This window comes from Acipenser ruthenus, chromosome 5 (assembly GCF_902713425.1).
Source record: "Acipenser ruthenus chromosome 5, fAciRut3.2 maternal haplotype, whole genome shotgun sequence".
Taxonomy (NCBI): domain Eukaryota; kingdom Metazoa; phylum Chordata; class Actinopteri; order Acipenseriformes; family Acipenseridae; genus Acipenser; species Acipenser ruthenus.
Window position 1 is genome coordinate 67,910,903 of NC_081193.1, and position 6,703 is coordinate 67,917,605.

A 6,703-nucleotide genomic window follows, 5' to 3' on the forward strand; every position below is an offset into this window, starting at 1 on the left:
CAATGACTATATTCACACAATTATTATTTTGAGTTTCAGCTTTTAATAGGGATCCCTTGTTTAGAAAGACACAGGGTATTTAGTGCTTGTAACAGGGCGAGGAGCCCTGTACATTGATTTGCTTATTTATTTTTGGAACGGGGTCTCCCCCTCCGCCCCTGTGTAGGTTATTGTTTTGTATTTGTTTGTTATGATTTATTTATGTATTTATATATGACGGTGAAGCACAGTGTGTTTTATTAATGTGTTGTTTTTATTTAAAATGTGTTCTGGCAGAGGCGAGGTTGGGTACTCTTCCTCTGCCAGGAATAATTAAAAAAACTCGTGCAGATTGTGGCTGAGGGGTAATAGAATAATTACTAGCCAGTTAAACCAAGATATATAAACCTGCAGCTCTCTGCACTCGGGGTGGTGGGTGTTCAGAAGTGGAGAACGAGAGCCGAGAAGAGTGAAGAAAAGTAAAATTAAATACAGGATCAGTGCTTGCTACTGCCTGACCGGTATTGTTTAGTTTTGTATTTGTGATTATTTTGTTTAAATCTTTTATTTCGCTCGGTGAGCAAAGTGTTTTTCTGTGTAAACCTTTTATTTATTTTTGTTATTTAAATAAACGACGCGCAGCATCTTTTTGCCTGCAGTACCTGGTGTCATTTGTTCTGTGCCGGACTCTGGCCTGACGTCACCACTTAGCCAGCCTGTCACAGTGCTGTATACACTTACATTAGTGTCGGGCAATTTACACAGTAGCAAAATGCATAGGGTTACGATTGTGTCCATTTGCTCAAACAATATTAAAAAAAACATACAAAAAAGTCTTGAATGCGGGTTTGTTTGAAGGTTTGCTTTTCAGCTGCCATTGCTATCAAAAGTTGAGTCTGATCAGCTTTGGGGCACAGTGCTCTTTCCAATTCTAAAATCTTGTGCTATTTTATCTCTGGTAACTCCCTTTCGCAACTTTTTTTTCAATCATAAGCACAACTCGCTTTCACTTTCCTGTTTGCATTAGCGCTGTACACATCGGTGACGTTCCTGAAGAGCTTGATCGTGGCGGATAAACAGGGCAGATATGTGACAGGGGGATACATGATGGATTAATGTATTTAGCCAACAAGGGGTTGAGAGGGGTAAAAACAAATGCTTTACCTACCACCACTAAACAACACTGTTTTTTGTGTGTTTGGCATGCCAGGGAATATATATTTCAAAATTGTTAAAAAAGGTTTATGTATACATGCAATCTTGGCAGTTTCAAATGTCTGCAATCTTGGAAAGACGAAAACAATTAAATGAAAACAATCCATCTGTCGAGACCACTTAAATGAAATGCACCCATCAGTTCATGCAAGCTTAAAAGTATAATTCTGGTTTGCTTAAAATGATTTCAGTTCTCAATTTTCTCAAAACAATAGGCTAGTCTCTGTAGACATCTGGAAGTAATTTGTGATAACAAATCAGTCATTCTGCTCCAATGCTATTGTAACTATTGACCACTAAATGCTTGAAAAACTAAGGGTTAAACAGGTGTATTTAACATTGTCTTATTCAAAATAATCAGCGAAAAAATGCTGAGCCTATTGACTTTACTCATTTGTTTTTGTGTTTGTGTTTCCCAGGACAATTTTCTGAAAGCCATGTCTTCAGTGAATGTATGCTGGAATCTCTTGACATATCAGGAATTAAGTGGAATTTAAAAAAATTCCTAAATGGTTTTCAACTGGGAATTCCACTGCTTCCCCATCAATGCTGTGGCCTTTGAACTTCAATTGCGAAGTCTTTAAGTTCACAGAATGTTTACTCAAATAGCAAAAATGTTTGCTTCAGCTGTTTAACAGTTTAACTTATATGAAGTGAAAGTTAATTTAGTTTTTCTGTAGCATCTGTGAAATATTCTTCCCTTAGCCATTTTAACTCCATGAAGTCCCAAACAGCGAAAAGTGTCAAAATTAGCCCAACACCATATAATCATCTTATGTTCAGCATACATTTACTTTTTTTTTTTTTCTAAAGCACTGAACTTAGTTGCTGGAAGGTCGGCCAGGGTGTCCTTGGCTCACCGCGCACCAGCAACCCCTGTAGTCTGGCCGGGCACCTGCGGGCTTGCCTGTAAGCTGCCTGAGAGCTGCGTTGTCCTCCGACGCTGTAGCTCTTGGGTGGCTGCATGGTGAGTCCGCAGTGTGGAAAAAAGCAGTCAGCTGACGGCACAAGCTTTGGAGGACAGCGTGTGTTCGTCTTCGCCCTCCCGAGTCAGTGCGGGGGTGGTAGCGCTGAGCTGAGCTTCAAAATAATAATTGGCCATTCCAAATTGGGAGAAAATAATAAAAATCAGTAATGATATTCAATTGATTAATTGTTAATTTGGTAATGTATTTGTTTTTTTCTGTTTTGTTATGTTTCAAACAGTTACAATGTTTGTCTCTCACACTGTGGGAATGTTGTCACGAGTTCCTCATTTTGAGTGTAAATTCCCAGAAAGAATTGCAGAAAGTTATTGATTATTTTGCCAAACCTTAAACAGATGAAGACCGAAATATCATTACCAGCGAGTGGTTTTCGAGAAGTACTCAGGCAATATGTAAGTGGGTGTAACAGGGGAGATCTGGACTGACTGTCTGGCACATTCGTATTGCTGAAGGTAGAGGGCAGCAGTCTCGTGGGATCCGCCTGTCGGTTATGGCGATGACACGGAGAGGTGGGGAAGAGGGTGTGTGTGCTTTCCCTCTCTCCGAGTGGCTTAGGGGCGGGCCTTGGGAGACTGCTCGGCCCATAAGAACTGGCTTGGTTATGCGCTCGGGTGGCCGTGTTGGGGGAAATACAGTGTTGCTGGCAGAAAAGGCCAGCGTGAAACAAGGAGTAGGCGAGCCCGGCTGAGAGGCAGCCGTTCATAAAAACCCAAAACTAATTTGCACAGAGCAATATAAGTAGACACGTACCCGAGGGGACGTGTGTAGAAGTACGGGGAACCCTGGCCAACCCCGGCGTATAGGCATAGCCGAGTGTAGGACGGAGACCCGTGCTGACCGGCTTAGCGGCAGTGGGGGCACTGCATAAGCAGCACTTTTGTTTGTAGTTTTATTACTGTGTTTTATTTTCCCTTTTTCTTTCGCCTTCTGTTTTCATTATTATTTTTGAGCACTTGAAGGTGCACGGACTGGGATACCTGTGTTGGTAACCCCGTGGTCCTGGTTTACTGTCGGCAGTATCCAGACCATGGACAACAGCAGTAATAAATAAGGAAAATAAATAAATCTGGGCACCTGTGCGGTGGTTACAAATAAAACCTTCTGTCTCCTGTGTCAGTGAATACCCCCACCCTTCCACAGTGGGCTGTAAGCTTTTTTGAACAGTGGTTAAATGAAAGAAATGCAAAAGCTGAGTTTACATCTAACATCCATGTAATTGATGGAGATTTACTGATGATTTAATTGCTTTTGCTCCTGAACCTGTCCAGAAGAAACGTGAAATAAAAATGAGAAAGGGGGATGTTTATGTATAATTGTAATACTTTTCTTTAACAATATGAAATGCTAAATTGAAATCGCAAGCCCTTTTTTGAGTGTTATGTTTGAAATGTGTAATACTGTTGAAATGATTGTCCACTGCAAATGACATCACTGAACCGTTACAATTGCACGATGACTGCATAGTTCTGGGTGACCCAGAAAGGTTTCTGGGACTGCTTATACATCACATGGTCAACAGACGTGGCCAACAACAGGTGTCTGTCAGAACCTCAGCTTTCCAAAGCAATAAGTAGGAAATGGGGTGGTTGGTATCTGTGGATTCATTTGGGACATTTACCTACTGTAACGCCATGAACTAATATTCTTTCCCCTTCTTACGAGTCCTTGCAATTTTTGACCTTCTGTTTAGTGGCCAATTTAACACACACAAACTTTTTCAAGTCATTCTTTTAAAACTAAAATATGTTAGTTTTTGAGAAAACTGAATTCCAAAGAGAAATATTTAAATTGATTTAACACAATACAGGACTATGCATTTGCCATATGACACAATTACTGACAACTTATTAAACTTTTTTAACACTGTTCAAAAAAGTTCCACACAGATTACTTTTCAAAACCAAATGGTTTGAAGTACAGCATTTGTTGGTGGGTCCTTCTAATATACTGTGCTTTCAAATGGTGTCAGTATACCCAGCAAAGTAGTTAATTAAATAAAGGCTTTATTCTCTCCCACTGAGGATGAAATCCTCTGAGAAGGGTACAGCGTGGATGAGATTGTAGATAGGTCACACTTCACATTTTCCATATATCTGAAGAACCTCCTATCCAATTGTCATGACCCATGGTATTAACATTATTCAGCATATGTTATTGACAATATAAGGTTCTGGAGATATACTGTAGAGGGGTGTCAGTCTGTCTGCCAATCCATCAGATAAAAATGTTTGCAGATATATAGAGAGCCGGTTACCCAATTGTCATGGAATTTGGTATTGACATTATTTAGCATAAGTTATTGAGATTCAGATTCTTGGGATGTCTGTCTGTATGTACATGCACCTATCTGTCACACTTATTTGCATTTATCTAGATAATCATTTGTCAAATTGAGATTAAACATTTAAATTGTTTATTCCATACTATTCTGTACATGCTTTTGATAGATGTCCATTTTTCATCATACAGTTACTGTAGGTCTAATTTAGAATTCACAGCCATGGCAGGGAACATACTTATTTGAGCTGTTCATGCTTTAAAACCTCATTGGTTGTGCCTGTACTGAATTTGAAGATTAAAAAAAAAGTATGTCAGTCCTCATACATCCCTGGTCACAGCATCACAGTCACTTGCAAGCTCAAATGTTTTTTTGAGAAATTAGCAGTTGAAGTAGTGGTGGTAGATTTGCAAATTCATACAAGCTTCCCTCATTGGCATGTTAACAATTTCACACTTCCAGTAACTTGAATTACTTGAATATCTCACACTTTGCTGAGGTTGGCAACAAGTGATTCATAGGGCTTTTTTTTTTTTTTTAAAGTAATAGTTTATTTACGTGTTCTGCTGCAGACAGCACAATGCAGCTGGCGCTACTTTCATTAACTGACCCCTGAGAGTGGAGCTTACTCACTTAAAGGTAAAACATTAATTTCCCCCAAACAATTATTTAAAACAGGAGAACGCAAATATTTTCAAAGCTCAAGTTCCTAAAACCCAAGAAACATTCTCGTGAAATGAAATGTGTACCACATGTGGGTTGAGGACCAATGTTGACAGTCTGATAAATATAATGTTTGCCAAGTTTATGTGATTGTTCCAGTTAGAACCACAGTACTTTGACGGCTTTGAAAAACATCAGTTCAATTGCTGGTTGACCAAATAGATTGTTTTAGTCCATTAAGTTAATCAGTATTAAAATGTTTCCTCCTCCAAGTTCAAAAGTTGCAGTATCCCACAATCACGTTTTATTTAAAAGTACAAAAAAAAACTAAAAACACTGATTTCTGTTTTCTAATACAGTATACTCAGTAGTTTTAGCTGCTGTAACAAAAGCGAACTTCCTCTTTGAAGCTTACCAATACCTTAAGAACTAGGTTGCTATGTTAGAAAAACACACCTTAAAATCACTGTTGGTTACCATGTATGACTCCTTTTAAAATACACTCAGCATAATTTATTCACCTATGAAAAACACTGAGCCAAATTTCATATACATATTCTAAACTGGGTTGGGTCAGATAATCCATAATTAAAAAAATAAATAAATAAATAACGATATTGTAGTTATTTGTTTGAGATATCAGTAAGGGAGTACAGCATCAATGTCATCATATAGTTAAAGCAGATGTTGCGAAAGAAATTAATATTTATGCTATGTATTCTTAGGAAGTATTATTTACATGTTGGTAAATATATATTGTCATTAATGTTATAAAAATTCAAGTGAATTTCATATTTGGTAATTTAATGCGAAAAAGTAAATGTATATCAATCATTCATGGGGTTTCCATGCAAGTTTTTTTTTTTTTTTTTTTAACTCGAGACATTTACACGAGAAAAATGTCTCGTGTAAAATGCTTTTTCGGGTTTCCATTCGCTCATTTTATTTTACTCAAGTAAACCGGGCGGTTTCCATTCGCTCAGTTTATTTTACTCGAGTAAACCAGGCTTTTCACCTGACGTCATGCAAATGAATGGGAAAGGTGGGGGTTGATATGTAAATTAACTATGCGTAAAGTACTGTTTTTGAAGATTACTAGTGACATTTTGTGAAAATGTGGTTTCCATGCGCAGAGAACTGGTACACGAGTGTATCTAAGCTGCTGTAATAAAGCAAAATACTCTGTGCCTGCTTGGTTAATAATGTGTTTTGCTGCTCTTGACAAATTATTTTTAAGATGTCAGGTGGGTTGGCTTTTCGTTAGTATTGAATCCGGTTTCAACTAATTTATCTGACGACTCATTAATTAAAAATTAACTTGGAGGTATAACATGAATCTGAGCAACACAGGTATTGCAGATATATCATGGCTGACAACCGGCAGAGATGTTTATATATATATATATATATATATATATATATATATATATCCCTTTCATTCAGGCAATACAGCATATAGGGGATCAGGTGATGCTGCGTATACTACTCTGGCTTAGAAACCCTACCCGTCCGGACGATTGACAGCTGCTGAGGAAGCATTCAACACCACGCTTGGACAAATACAGGTAGTGGGCACTTGAAA